Below are 16,463 nucleotides of genomic sequence, written 5' to 3'. Positions count from 1 at the left end.
AAAAATGACTGCCTTTGTGACTTTATCACTCCTGAACCATCCGACCGAACTCAATCAAATTTTCAACATATATGAGTTTTCGGGCAGGGATTACTTTAGGCTACTCACTTTGGCGATGCAACGTAGGGGAGCGGGAAGGAGGAGAAATTTAAAAATGATCAAAATGACCAATATTAGTGTTGAATCCACAGTTTTCGGGATCGATGAGAGAAACAGTGATACTTCTGATGCTGTAACAATTCAAGTTCAGCCCCGATAGTTGGGGAGGGGGAAGTTCCAACGTAGGGGAGGGGAATAAACATTAAAACTGATTGGAAATGGCTAATATTTGTGTCGAATCCATAGTTTTAGGATTTGCTGAGATTAACAGTGATAATTTTAATGCCGTGTGCCGCAGCACAAATGAGGGGGAGGAGGAGCTGTTTATAATAATGATTGAAAATGACCAATATTAGTGTATAATCCGTAGTTTTCGGGATTATTAAGATGAACAGTGATATTTCCGATCCAGTTTAAATCCAAAATCAGCTCCACAAGTTAAAGGAGGGAGAGAAAGAAATATATTAAAAATGGTCGAAAATGTCAACTATCAATAGAATTTATAGTTTTCTGGGTCGCTTAGATGAACAGTGATACTTTCGATCCCATTGGAATTCAGATTTAAAGCTTCAACTTGGTTGAGGGGGAGTAAAAGGTTTAAAAATGGTCGAAAATGACCGATATTAGAGTTAAAACCACATTTTTGGGGTCGCTGAGATGGACGGTGACACTTCCGATGACATGGGCCGCAACATGGGGGAGGGGGATATAATGATTCGAAATTAGTGTTGAATCTATAGTTTTTGGGATCGCCGAGAAAACAATGACACTTCTTATGGTGTTAATTCCAAATTCAGCCGCGCGTCTTGGGACAGGGGGGAGAGGGAAATAAACTATAACCCATATTAATGTCGAATCCATAGTTTCCGGGGTCACTGAGATGACCGATGACACATCCAATGCCGTGCCGCACAACATGAAAGAAGAGGAGGGGAAGATACATAAAAATGTTCAAAATTATCCGACATTAGTGTCTGATCCGTAGTTTTTAGGGTCGCTGAGACGAAGAATGACACTTCCGAACCCGTTTGAAACCAAACTCAGTCCCTAGCTTAGGAGATGGGGAGATAATAAAATGATCGAAAATGATTAATATTAGCGTCGAATACATGGTATTTGGGGTCGCCGAGGTGATCAATGATCTTTACGATGCCGTTTAATTCGATGCGAAAAACAGCATATTTCACAGGTACAAAACACATGAGATACGGAATTGTGCATTTAAATTTTCATTTCACTCAGCGAAGCGGGTATATACTAGTAAAACTTCATAACTTTGGAACTACCAAACCGATCTCATTCAAATTTTCAACATGGATGAAGTTAGGACCTGGGATGACTTTTATCATTTTAGTTTGACGGTGCAACTTAGGGAGGGGCAGAGGGTGTATAAGACCACCAGTCTTAGGCATTTTTCTCAGCTTCTAGTGCACGTAAATGAATGACCAAATGGTACATGGAGAATGAAATGGTGATACTTCCATATCCAGTGGCGTAGCGGGAATACACCAACGGGGGTCAACTCCAAATTTTTTAATGGAAAATGGTATCAATTTCGATTTTTTAGAAGTAATATTGAAAAAGAATGAACTTTTACTTTTCGTTAAATTCTACCGTTTGGGATCTACGTCTGTTATTTTTTGTATTGCTACTATCAGACCACCCGGTCAACTCATTTTTCTGTTCGTAGTGCACGGAGACACTTCAAACTTAAAATGAATGACTAAATCGTATCTGAAGAATAAAATGGTGATACTCCCATATCCAGTGGCGTAGCGCGAATGCATCAAAGGGATCAATTCAAATTTTTAATGGAAGCTGGTATCAATTTCGACTTCTTTGGAAGTATTACTGATAAAGAAACACTTTTACGGAAAACACTTTTTGTCATATTCTACGGTTTGGTATCTACTTATGTTATTTGTTGTTGAATTGCCACTTCAGACCACCCATCTCAGGCATTTTCCTCTGTAGTGCACGCAGACATTTCAAACAACAACAAAAAACTGAATGACCAAATCGTACGTGAAGAATAAATGGTGATGCTTCTATATCAAGTGGCGAAGCGAGGATACATCCACGGTGGTCAACTCCAAAATTTCAAATGGAAATTGGTATCAATTTCGATTTCTTTGGAAGTATTATTGAAATAGAAAGTACTTTAACGGGAAACACTCTTCTTTAAATTCTGCGGTTTGGGATCTACGTCTGTTATTTGCTGTTGAATTGCTACTATCAGGCCACCCGGCACGGGCATTTTTCTCTGTTCGTAGTGCACGTAGACACTTCAGAAAAGGATTCAAACTGGAGCAGTAGTGTGCGTTGTGTATACTGACATCTGCATTACTCTTGAAAGTCGCTTCATCCGTCCACAGAATGTCCCGGTGGAAATATGGGTTTCCCGGCACTCATCCACTGACAAAACTCTAGACGGATATGTAAAGCTTGTTCTCGGAGTTCCTGATTCAGATGAACATGGTCAAGATGGAGCACGTTGTTGAGCAGAATCCTCCAAGCCGTCATGTTGCTTATCGCAGCATCCCTGGCGAATCGTGTTTTCGAGATTTGGGGAACCACATGGACTTCAGCAAGGATGCCGGGAGACCGTTTATCCTTACCACGACGCCTGATCTGCTGACGTCTTTTGTGTTGAGGAGGGACATGCCCAGTCCTCTGCACACCACGTGTGAGAGACGAAATGCTTTCCTCGACTGCCCAGCACGATTGGGGAACCGTTGACAATATAGCCACGCAGCCTCGCTATAATTCGACCGACTTCCCTCAATACTATTAACATATCAAAAGCTACGATATTCGAAAACATCGTTTGGGTTCTCTCAAGCTCACGAAATAATAGGCAATAGGACCCGTAATCAACAAACATTCAACACGTTATCTTTCAACTACAAACAACAAATATTTAACTGTTCTATATTAGAATTTTTTCCCGTGGCATGCGACAGAATGAAATACAAAGTAATACTCTGTATTATAGGTTTACAAGTGTAGTGTTCCTAGTCTAAAATGATTACAAGTGGTTTCCGTCGGATATAATTAGTGAGTGTATATGAAAGATGGCACTATTAGATGTTATTTTCCACTGGCAGCATATTTTTGCACAATGTAAATCACCTGTATTTTATGTGTTCAAGTGCAACGTTACTAGAAAATAAACCATTACAAGTGCTATTGAAATTCGTACCATTGACAAAACCCATTGCTTTCCATCTTGGCTTGCGCACATATCTCCGACTGCTTACAGACTTGTTCCTTTCGGACGCACTCCCGTGCTAGCGTACGGGCCCACCAGCTTTATTCTTCCCAGACCCTAGTGGATAGCATTCGTGTTTTAATGCCCACCTAACACAGGTTGGTTTGAGTTTTTGCACTTATTTATCCCTGTATTTTATCTATGCCAAGTGAGACATTTTCATGTCGCCAAGGGAAACCTTTTAGGGGACAATAAGAAAAACATGAAATGAAATCTTTGAGTTTTACGTCCCACGATTATGCCGGTTAGGCTAAAGGAGACGGTGATGAGTGATGAATGAAATAATGGAATGAAGAAAGTGGGAGGAGACGGGAGAACCCCGAGAAAGCCCACGCACACGGTGTTCGTCCACCACAAAGTTCACTTGGCGGGGGATCGAACCCGGGACCCCAAGCACCAGAAGTGAACGCTCTACCACTGAGCCACCGCGGCCCCTTAGGGGACAATAAGAAGGAAATTAGTAAAACAGAATTATAAGTTTTAACAATTGTTTCTATTAGTGCGCCAAAAGTAAACTTGTACGCATTCCTTTTCTTTCTCTCTTCTTCAGCTGTGTCTCAACGGTTTGCTTTAATTCTTCAGACTTCCATCCATCATCTTTTTATATCAATTCTTTAAACTTATATTCTACATCTTTTTTCTTGACTAATTCCTCTATATCTTCGCCTTCTCTTTTATTTTTATACATCCTTATTATTCCACTATCTACATTTCTGAATTGTTTTCTTCTGTTTCTTTCTTTCCTAACTTTATTTTCTATTCTCACCTGTTTACCATATTTGTTTTGGACTTCTATTATTTGAATTCTTTCCTTCTATTATTGTTGACCTTGTAGGTATTCCCTGACTCATACTAAGGTATTCCGTTTCCACTACCTGTTTGTCGGTGTGTCGGCGTTTCTACAGACCTGATTCCTCTGTTATCGATTTTCTGGTTCAGATTCTATTGTTTAACCCCTGAATTTCGTTTTACCAATTAAATTCGATTAATTACTAGTGAACATATTTTCTTTTCTGTATTGGCTACCGGAATGGAGCTTAACATAAAATCTCTACTGAACTAAAATTTCGTTCATCTTCTACATTCTTATTTGCTTCTGTCATCTAATTCTTCTGTAATTCAGTAAAAATGAAGATCTTGTCTTCCTTCTGAATATCTTCATCAGGTAACTCAATGATTCTTCTTAGGTACCTATTTGTATACCTTTTGGACAATAGTGTGCAAGATGATTATATTCGTTGCAATTCCTACATTGTGCGCTCCTAGCTGAACATTGATATCTAAAATGTTTTCCACATGCTAAACAACCATATTGATAACATCCATATTTTCCTGTGATTGTTTCAGAACGAAATCTATTGATTTTATGTAGTTTGTTTTGATAGATATTTGTATCTTTCATTGATCTGTTGCGACATTCACTTGTAGCGAGAAAAAATGCTTTTGTACACTGGTTTAGCAATGCAGAAGGCATAGATATAGCAAATCATGTAGCATTACTGGAAAGGGAAGTAACCATGTTTTGTGAATTTTATTCAAGAGTGGAAGAAGTGAATCTAGCTGCTCTCACTGTATTATTGATCTTCATTTGGGAGTAATTATCTGTTCTATACTAGCAGTCTGTGCTGAATGGATACAAAATCATTGAAAACATGGTTGTCCCTGCATGAGGATTCGTAAAACTCGTAGTGCCATAACAAGACGGAAGGGTGGTGTAAGGGAGCACTGCCTCATCCAATTTCAGGAGGGGACTTGACTGGTGTCCAACTTTTTGTTTTGCACAAATTAGTACCTAACTCAAGAGTGCTAAGCATTTTCCGAAAGTAAACCTGAAAATATAAACATGAGAATATTAGTTCACATTTTTATGGGAAAGGAGGTAGCCCCAGACATTTTAACACATTGAACTGCCTCTTGGTAAAAAGATGTAAAATTGTCCCGAAATAAGCCTGAAATATGGAATGCGAACTTTATTAACAAACTGAACATATCGACATAAATGCTAAAATAATGAAATAAACAAATGGCAATACAGATCGCTAAATTTCACATATTTGGAATATTGGCGAGCACTAACGAACACTAAGATGTTTGAAAAACATCATATTCTACACCTAGAAGGAACAATACGAAAACCTATCCACGAAGCTAACAGTGGTAGCGTGTAATGGATATCTGTTGACTCTATTGAGGTGCAGTTTCATGAACCCAGGCATCGCAGGATTCACACTGCACCCAACATTCATTGAACGTTTCACCACAAATTATACATTTAGTGGGGCTTTCTTGTTAATATTTTCTCGTTGTCTGTGTAGTGGTTCATTAGCTTCTTGTGACCTTACTTTGCTACTTCATTTGCTAAAGTCACATTTTCTTTCAATTTGCCGCTTATATGGAATCGCGCTTTACTCAGTTCTTCTGGTGCGTGACGCTAAAAGTCTCTTGCGATTTTCCGTCAATGACTATAACTGTTCACTAATGGAGAGCTCTTTACTAGTTGATGGACGAGTAGATTCTGATTTCTCGGTCATATGTGGAGAACATGGATTCGCTGCAGACGACAAACAAGAATTATCCCCTTTCCCTCAACCCATACTGAAGATGAACATTGTGAGTCTTTAGAGGTAGATCTAGTGTATCATCTTGCAACACCAATCAAGTTTGCGGAGAGATAGTCGGGTTTGTAAATATCTGAGGGTTCAGTGAATATATTCCGGTGCACGCAAAACTATTGAGAGCAATATCCATGCGACACACGTTTCAATATGCCTCTGGAACAAGTTTAAAGCCGTAAATTAGTTTGAAATAAATAATTGCTAGCTTATTTTCAGATCAGCGTTATGGTTGCAACGACAGTAGCAACTAGAGATGCAAAAAAGCCGGCTTTTTTGAATCGATGTTTTTTTTTTACATAAACAGCCTGCTTTTTTGGGAAAAAACGAGAATTTTGGAAATTTTGGTTTTTTTCATTTTCATGATTTTTCTATCTAAATAGCTTTCTTATAGTATATTCTATAGTTAGATAAGAATTCCATGACCTAAATGCCATATTTCCCTCTGAAATTCACCATCAAGATGGATGGAGCACATGTTTTACGAATTAAAGCTAACATTAAGAATGTAGTATTTGAGGGCAATTTTATATGCTATTTAACTTTATTTTAACTTTTGAGTTATCAACATTTTTTTCTTCTCTAAATCATTTTAGTTTGTCATCCGTGTTTCATTTCTAAGAGCTTAGTACTCTAGCTTTTAGCGCAAAAGTTAAACTTACGTTTTTCTATATATCCGTCAAAGCGTACGTTTTTCAATATATCCGTCAAACCGTACTTCCACATTTCTGTTATACTGTAGCTGTGCAATGATTTAGCAATAATTTTCCGGATACAATCTTGAATACTAATTTATACAAATAATCAGTAGCGGACTGAGAAAAGTAGTTTGGGAGGGGTTTCTCTGATTGTTTCGTTTTCTAAAATGTCCTAATTTTATTTGGGAGGAGCTTGAAGTTTATGGGTACAGGGCGGCATAATATTTAGTTTCGTTGACATATTTAGCGATAATCTTCCGAATACAACCTTGAAGATCATTTTATACTGAGAATCAGTGGCGGATTTGGAAGAGTATTTTAAGAGGGGGTTTTCTTACTAATGTTAATTTTTTTAAACATTCGTAATTTTTATTTGAGAGGGGCTTAAAGTTTATGAGTAAAGGCATAACTAATAGATATTTCCTTTGTTTTAGACATTCCGTAATTTTGGGGAACAGGCTTGAGTCCGAAAGAACACCCCTCAAACCTTCGCAAAACAGTCACTGCTGGTAATTAGTAATAACAACGCAAGGAAGTCGGCCAACTCACAGTAGACGCACTATTTCTACTTCACAGATAGAATGAAGAAAAGCTTTGTCAGAATGCTCGAATGCTGGGTTGAATCCCGAACTTCCCGATAGAAGCGCAAAAGCTCCACTCAGTCATGTTTGTTGTGCAGTTGTATTTATCTTAACTTAAATATATTCCTTAGTCTTTTTTTTGGTGGTGGTGGGGTGGGGAGGGTTCCGTCATGATATGAAGGGTGTGAGCCAAGAACATGGTAACCAACGAATTTTCAATTGCTGAGTTATGCAGCAGATAGAGAGCAACCCATACCGCTTCGTTCAGTCCTTTATGTATAGTATTATGTGAAAAATCAGCTTTCCGACTTTCAAAATGCATTGTGCAGCAGAAAATCTCTAATTTCTTAAAATAGTAAAATTGTGGGTTACCATGTTCTTGCCTCACACCCTTCATATGTTGAATCGCTCTTGTTAAAAATTCAAAAGACTTGAGGACTGACAAGTAAACCTTACGTTTGGGTGAATCGAGTTGCTGACTGAGACACATATGAGAAAGTAGTACTAAATGTGGTCAGTATTTCAGTGAAGTTGTAGGTGCGAAGCTCCAGGGGTTTAGGAGATACAGCTACCAGGAACATCACATGGAAGTACAGAATAGTCTTCATACAGTTGGAGGTAAAAGCTTTGTAAGACCTCTTGTAACGACAAAAGGTGAATAACAAATATATGGGTACATATTAGGACTAGGCGGAAGTCATATAGTAAGGGTATACCTGACGGCGGCCATCTTGAAATCCGCCATTTTGAATTAAGGTTAAGTTTTTAAAATAGGAATAGGGACATGTGATACATGATTTAAGGCGCAAATTTAATCAGAAGAACAATGGTGACGTTAATTTTGACTTACGCACAATTGATAAAAAGTTACAGAGAAATTAAATATTGTTGCAGCATATGTATTAGTCCTTTACCCCACCTAGTAAATTTTGTGTTAATGATAATAATTAAATAAAAATCAGGTGGATAAATATTAGGTCAATGGTAAGAGTTGCCTTGATAGCGGCCATGTTCAAATCCGCCATTTTGAATCAGACAAAAGTTTTAAATAGCGAGCGAGAAATAGATGTGAACAGGATACAAGAAAAACGACGAAATGGCGTGCAAGTACAGCATCACAAAACTAACATTTTAACGCCACCATTGTATTTCTGATTAACTTCTAGCCTGAAGTCATCTATTGAATTATCTATTCCCATTTAATTTTGCGCTAGTTAATGATAAAGCAAAAATGGTTATAAAGTTGGATTTATGGTAAAATTTGCTACTAATAAGGTGTCATTGTTATGCGTTTTGTTTAAAACTTTTGTCTGATTCAAAATGGCGGATTTGAACATGGCCGCCATCAAGGCAACTCTTACCATAGACCTAATTTTTATCCACCTGATTTTTATTTAATTATTATCATTAACACAAAATTTACTAGGTGGGGTAAAGGACTAATACATATGCTGCAACAATATTTAATTTTCCTGTAACTTTTTACCAATTGCGCGTAAGTCAAAATTAACGTCACCATTGTTCTTCTGATTAAATTTGCGCCTTAAGTCATGTATGACATGACCCTATTCCTATTTTAAAAACTTAACCTTAATTCAAAATGACGGATTTCAAGATGGCCGCCGTCAGGTATGCCCTTACTATATGACTTCCGCCTAGTCCTAATATGTACCCATATATTTGTTATTCACCTTTTGTCGTTACAAGAGGTCTTACAGAGCTTTTAGCTCCAACTGTATGAAGACTATTCTGTACTTCCATGTGATGTTCTGGTAGCTGTATCTCCTAAACCCCTGGAGCTTCGCACCTACAACTTCACTGAAATACTGACCACATTTAGTACTACTTTCTCATATGTGTCTCAGTCAGCAACTCGATTCACCCAAACGTAAGGTTTACTTGTGAGTAAACCGTAATGGTGGTTATATAAAACTATTGCATTTCAAGAATATACAGAACCAAAAGCTCTAGCTGTGCAGCCTCTAAGTGTATCATATAAATCTAAGTATTTCTCTTATGTTTTATTTTAATTTTATTTTGTTCCAAAAAGAGAGTATGGAATATTTTTAAGTAAAAATACTACATAGAATTTTGCTAGTTGTTTGTGTGTGTTTTTTTTAAAGAAGTATTTACTTTTAGGGTTGGCTGGTTTACACCAGCTGTTTTTTTTTCCTTTTTCTTAAACAAACAACTGGTTTAAACCAAAAAAATAAAAAGAACGAAAAATGCGAATCGTGTGAACTTCATGGTGATGTTTCCACACATCAAACAATCTGCATTAGTTTTATTTCCTTTTCACCTTTTAATCAAGGTGTCTCATGTTCAATTCTCACTTGAACCACAACCCTTCTTTCATGCGTAAACAAAGTAGCGGTTCGGATGTAACTTTAAGCGAGTCTTCTCCTTGATAACCTCGGTATTACGTAAGGATGTTAAGCCTGAACATACGAAACGAAACCAAATTGTATATTTCTGCATGCCTGAATGCCTGTTATTTTATAAAGAAGCCAAGGTTGCTTAAATATATTGATAGAAATTGGCATAGTTTATCGATTGCCTACGTAGCTTCCAACATTAGCTTGGATTGGACTTTCAATGATATGTACGTACTAAATTTGTTATTTAATACCTCAGTTTTAGCGTATTGATTATGATACGTTGACCTTTAAATTTTACACGCAAAGCAATAACAGGATTTTTCCATTATTGTTTTACATTTAGAGTAATGACGGAATTTTCCTGATGGCTAGGGCGGGAGTTTCCCAATTTAAGAAATTTACTGACCGGACTTCTTTAAGCTTATGCGACCTCTTCCAGCATATAACCCTGTTGTTGCATAATAACACCAAGGCGAAACAAACTTATTTCCGTCAATATGTAATATAAATACATAAAGCAAAATATCTAAACCCAAAAAACCTGGTTTAAGCCAAAAAAGCCCAGTTTAAACTTTCCCCCAAAACGGGTTTTTGGCATTTTCAAAAACAACCATGGTTCTTCCCAACCCTGCTTACTTTTATATAGCCTATAGGAGGTTAAAAAATTCTTATTATATACATTGGTTAATCATTTGGAATTCATAATGTAAATATGTTGAGAAGTAAAATTGTTTGAAATATCTTTTCGAAATTCATGGTTTATTTTCGAGGTTTTATATTATTATCGGCATCAGACACTAATTAAATGACTTTTGGTGTTATAGAGAAGCGAAACAAAATCTGCTTTATCAATTTAAAGCAGAATTTTGAAAAAAGCCCACAATTTCCCAAGCAAAAAAGCGAAGCAGAAAAAAAAAATTTCCAAAAAAAGCCGTTTTTTTTCGAGGCCTTGCATCTCTATATAATAATAATTATTATTATTATCGAATAGGATGTTGCAATTAGGTTTTGTTCCATGAAGTTGGGAAGTCAACTACGAAATCTCATCGGTCGTTATATAATGTTTATATGAATCATTTAGTAGCATTTGAGTTTCGCAATAGTTCGTGAGAGCAGTGAGTCTTTAAAGCAAGCCGGTAGGGCAGAAAACCGAGATAACAATGGTGCATATATAGAAGCCAGGGATCAAATTTTGTTGGTCACTAATTTTGGATTCCAATGGTCTCGACATTCTCTCATTAAACTAACAGTTGAATCCCTTGGGAGCAAATATATGGATTTCATGGAGAGAGCGAAGTAAAAAAAAAGTAAGAGTACTGTAAATATGTGATGAGAGACGGATAAAAAAAGTTGTCAAAAAGTAAATGCACAGATTATTGCTAACCATTCGCATTAAAATTGAAAATATTGCGTATTAGAATAAGCTATGGTTTGTTTCATAGTTACTATGGATAAAATACTAAAATAGATAAATTGATTCGATTAGACAAATAAATTATAATATTCCAGAGCAACAGAAGTTTTAAGTGATGCAAGATTACGACGTTCAATAGTATATTAGTCTTATTATATGAACTAATAGTATATTAGTTCAATAGTATAATAGTATATTTGTGTGTTGTTGCTAAGTGTTAATGCAAGTTACATGATAATGTCTTAACGTTTTAAAATCCCTCCCTTGACAATTTTAAACTTACTGCCTGTTTCGTTTTATTGTTTTATATTATATCTTGTTTTGTAGTATTCTTGCCGTTTAGTACTTCATTTTCGACGTTATAACAAAAATATTAAATTTGATGGTACGAATAGTTGAGTTAAGTTAATTTTGTGTTTAACGTCCCTTTCAGCAGTGAGGCTATATGAGACGGGACCTACTGATTAAAATGGAATCCGAATCATATGAGCTCCCGCCAGTAACCCAGGTCTCCCACCTGGTATGAATAATGTATCTTGTTTCGGTGTTTCTTGTAGGCATATAATATTGTTCTCCCGCTGGCTTTGTAGCTGGCACGTGCCTCTTTGGTCACATTGTCTCATGGAAGCAATTATAAAATCTGAACTATTATAGTGGTTCGGATTCCACCTTGAACTATAGGTCTCCGTCTCATACAGCCTCGGTGCAGAAAGAAACAATAACCTTCATCAAACACACAAACAGATATGAACCCTACTTTAGTCTCGCCATTCCATTTCAAAATGAAATGAAATCTTACAGTTTAACGTCCCACGTTATGCCGTTAGGTTAAGGGAGGCGGTGATTAAGATAAGTGAATGACGATGGAACAATTAGTGGAATGAGAATCTGGAAGGAAATGGGAGTACTCCGAGAAAACCCTTGGAAACGATGTTGTTCACCACAAACTAACTTCTCCGGGGAATTGAATCAATGTGCTATTCCATTTGAAATCAAATGAAATTTCGTAGTTTTACATCCCTTGGTTATACTCTATAGCTTATAATAGACGTGTGATTAATGAGAATGAATGATTATGAAATAATTGGTGCAAAGGAAATGTGGAAGGAAATTGGAGGACCCAAGAAAGTCAACAGCATTAATCCATGTGTTTCATTTGTTACAACTTTAACTAGTGTTTAAAGCAATTGCTCTAATTGCATTGCTCAAATTTATTCACTGAACTCGCATTTTACACATTTTACACACAATATCTTTGTTTGTTTGTTAGTGTCTTCGTTTGTTACATTTACTTGTTTTGCAAATGCCCAGTTGGTTTGGGTGCTCACTTGTACGTACCCAGTCAAGGTCGAGATACTGCATTCTGGTACCTCTGGAGATGTAGCTTTATCGATGACGCAACTTTTGGGAGCGTATCAGGAAAATAGCTCCATTAATAAAGCAGATATGAATGCATAGTCGGTTTTCCTATGGCCCAGCTCGCATACGCCTTTTCTAGGGTAGACAAACAGGGGTGTGTATCTGTGTGTGCTCCTAATTCTAAACCTAAATATCTAGGTGTGTATCCAAAAACTCTAAGCTTCCAATTCTAAGTCTCTAAATGCATATGCGTATCTATAAGTCTTAGCTTCTAACTCTAAGTCTCTAAGTGTCTATGGGCGTATCCAGTCCAACCTTCTAATTCTAATTCTCTAAGTGTATCGAAAACTCTAGGTCTGTAAGTGTGTGTCTTGTAGTATTGTTTAACGTGTAATTGTTTCCTCTGTATAATAAATGGAGGCTATCGCAAGAAAATTAAATTCTCTACACACTTCTTCCAAGCAGTTTTACCTCTTAGAGATCTTACAATTAACAAACGATTCTTAATTAAGCATATGGATTTGCAAGATACTCGAATGGGAATAAATATAATTCTACATGTGTCTAAGTATTTGGTAATTCTTCCTGATCGTTATTTAACGCTTTTTGATTCCAAGTTAGTCGCTAAGATCAATAAGAGTAAGGAACATTTGTATCTTACATACGAAGGAAAACAACCACTAGGTACAAGCAGGAGCTACCATAAGATTACTTTTACTACAGACCAAGATTACGAAAGTGATGGTTCTAATTAAAGCTGTTCAACTATAGAAGGAGATGAAGAACAAGAAGGAGTCTCTAATAAACCTGCAAGAAAAAAAGAAACAAAACTCGAATAACTAACAATTTAGTACAAGATTCTTTATGGACAATTCTATAAAGGAAAGGATACGATGGTACTTACGCTTTTTTGTTTGAGCAGAGCAGATTGGAGAAGACAAGCAATGTGTTTCTTATGTGATTACTACTGTGCAGTCTGGATTATTAAGAAAAGTTACTTTTAGTTGTGCAATCAGAAGTCAAGACGAATTACTTAGAGCGAGGTTATTTCCTTCGCAATGTGGTGCAATTATAAGACAAGACAGCGGATGTGTGATTCTCCAACTCTTCTTAACAGTGGGTGTGATTTTCTCCAATTCGTAGAAGTTTACGTATTATGGTGGGTGTGGAATGCAATTCTTAGAAGATTACGTATTGTGGTGCAATTCTACACAGGAACAAACAAGGAAGATGTTAGTTTCTATCGTATGGTGCAATCTTTACCAGTCTATATAACAAGCGAACAGTACCAATTCCTTTACTCGCTCTCTAGCACGCACGAAAGAAACAGCGGAAAAAACAAAGCGAAGAGTATTGGTTGATGTGTGTTGCCGCTCGACCCGACTAATAACAAAAGCAGATGCTAGCATGTAGATGCAACAACAACCTAGGAAAAATTAAAAATATATTATAACAACAGTAAGAACAGAAACAACGTAGAATGTAGAATGTACAATCTTAGAACGTGGGCAAACGCAAACGAACGTACTTGAACGTATCTAACCGTAGATGAACGTAGGTGAACATACATGAACGTGTATGTTACGTTACGCTGTGTTGTTGAAACGAAGTCATTTCTCGCGCTGTAATAAGTTCGAGTTAGATAACGCTAATTTTTGTTGTTTTGTGTTTGTTTAATATAAGTCGCTCAAGTTTCGTGTTTTGGAGCACCCTGTAGATAATAAACGGCAGTTGTGTATAGGATTCAATTAGGAAGGAAAGAAAATCTACTCCTTTGCTTGGTTTCGCCGCACATGCCACTTGTTTGCCAGAGAAGGGAATCATTCCTTATATAATTAGTTTGACCTTGGTAATGATCATCCTTCTTGTTAGCCTTGGGAAAGTTCTTTATATGCTAGATCCGTTATGAAAAAAGGAAAAGAAAAAGAGGGAAGAGAAAGTGAGAGCGAGAGGAATGACCTAGAAATACCAAAGAATGAACACACAAGCAAGTTCTTTCTTTAACTATGCTCTTCAAAACAGTAGGAGAAAAGGAAATAAAAAAAGAAGTAGTTTTAATTTTGATGTTTGCTGTTGTAATTCTTTAACCATGGGAGGACAATTTTACTCTGTAATTGTTTATTAACTCTTGTGTTCTTTTCCTTTGATTCCTCTTCCTTAGCTATTCGTTATAAATACCGGGTGTCTGAAGTTTCTTTAACTCTTTCCGGTTGTCCACGTTCTTTATATAATTCCAATTGCCTATCTGTAAAAGTATAGATGTTTCGTTGACTCTAAAAGCAAATAACAAATTTCGCAACAAGATTTGGATTCCTATTGGCATTACAGATTTAATTTTGTGTTTTCTAACTAAGCACCTATATAATGCAAACAGACCAGACGCGTTACCTCCATAATAGCAAATCGGAAGACAGTAATGTACATAAGAGTTTACGAAAGCATAGAACACAGCCGAACAGTGGGTGTTTCTTCTTACAACATTACATACTTTTCTGTGCTTCTTAATTTGTTGCTTTAGGTGTTCTATATGCGTCATCCAGTTAAGGTTCTTATCCACAAAGACACCTAGATATTTAAACTTGTTTATTTGCTTTAAGGGCTCGCATTTGCAATTACCATTCTTACAATTATATTCGTAGATGTACAATTTACCAGTTGGAGCAGTTTCCAAATTGAAACACACACATTCGCTTTTCTTAACGTTATTGCAAAACTTGTTAGAGATCAGCCAATTTCCAATTCTATTTAGGTTTGTGTTTGTTTTTGTGAATAATTCCCTTTCGTTATTACTTTCCACAATTAAAGCCATGTCGCCAGCGTAGAGAAGTTTACCATATAATTTTAGATTTCCTATAGAGTGTACGTAAATGCAAAATAACTAAGGACTTAAAGAAGAACCTTGGGGAACACCACATTTTAGTATAGAAGCCGAGGAAGTATTGTTACGTATTCTAGTTTTAAAACGTCTGTTGGCTAAGAACGGTTCGAATAAATTAAGTACACTAACTCTTACACCTAATTTCTTTAACTTACATAGTAGAATTTTGTGGGAGACGGTATCGCACGCTTTCTTTATATCCAAAAACACTGCTAGTTTTGGCTTGTTCTTAGTCTGTAATTCCTTTGCTAATTCTAAAACAGCATCCTCTGTACACATATTATCTCTAAAACCATATTGAAACTTGTAGAAGAAGTCGTTATTGTTCAAGTAGTAGTAAAGTCTATTATGAATGCACTTTTCCAATAATGTTGCCACATTAGTTAAGATGCTTATTGGAGGAAAGTTGCCTGGATCGGATGTACTGCCTGTGTTCTTGTAGATTGGAGAAATCGTTGCTTTTTTAAGACTTTTAGAAACACAACTTCTTCTAAGCACAAGTTGAAAATACAACAGAGGACATTGGACACTAGACACTTGTAATTTTTTAGAAAGAATACGGAAATTCCATCTTCTGCTGTAGCTTTTCCCCATTTCATGTTGCTTATTTCTTGTTCCACTTCGTTTGTACTAATTTGTTGCCATGTTAAGGTGACTTCCAGGTAATCATTTTTCGTTGTCCTTCCTTCTGGTACTTTCTTCTGTAGTTTCAAGCCAATGTAACGAAAATATTGTTTAGGTCTTCTGCATTTCCTGCAAATGGTTCGGAGTTTTTTCTACTTGTTCTTCTGAAAGCTGTTTCGTTAGAAGGTAAGATGGATTGATCGCGTTTCAAAAATTCATTCACAAGCTTCCACATATTGTTATGGTTCGAACGGAGGATCTCTTTTGTGTAGTATTTGTCCTCTCAGGATATTAGTATAATGTCTAATTTTCGATGCATATTTCTTTGCAAATTCAGGTTTTCCAGTGCGTCTTAGTACTTTTCTTTTTCGTATAGAAACACGGATACCAATTGTAATCCATGGTTTAGGTCTCGTAGTTAGTAATTTTGGAGCACGTTCTCGTATAAGTTTTTCTTCTGTAATATTGTTCAAAAATGTTCTGTATGCTTCTTATGGATTCTTAATTTGGAACACTTTCTCGAATAACTCTTTGCCAATAGCTTTTAAA

Source organism: Thermobia domestica, chromosome 4, assembly GCF_964235325.1.
Source record: "Thermobia domestica chromosome 4, izTheDome1.hap1.1, whole genome shotgun sequence".
NCBI lineage: Eukaryota > Metazoa > Arthropoda > Insecta > Zygentoma > Lepismatidae > Thermobia > Thermobia domestica.
Note: the sequence above shows the minus strand (reverse complement) of the source record.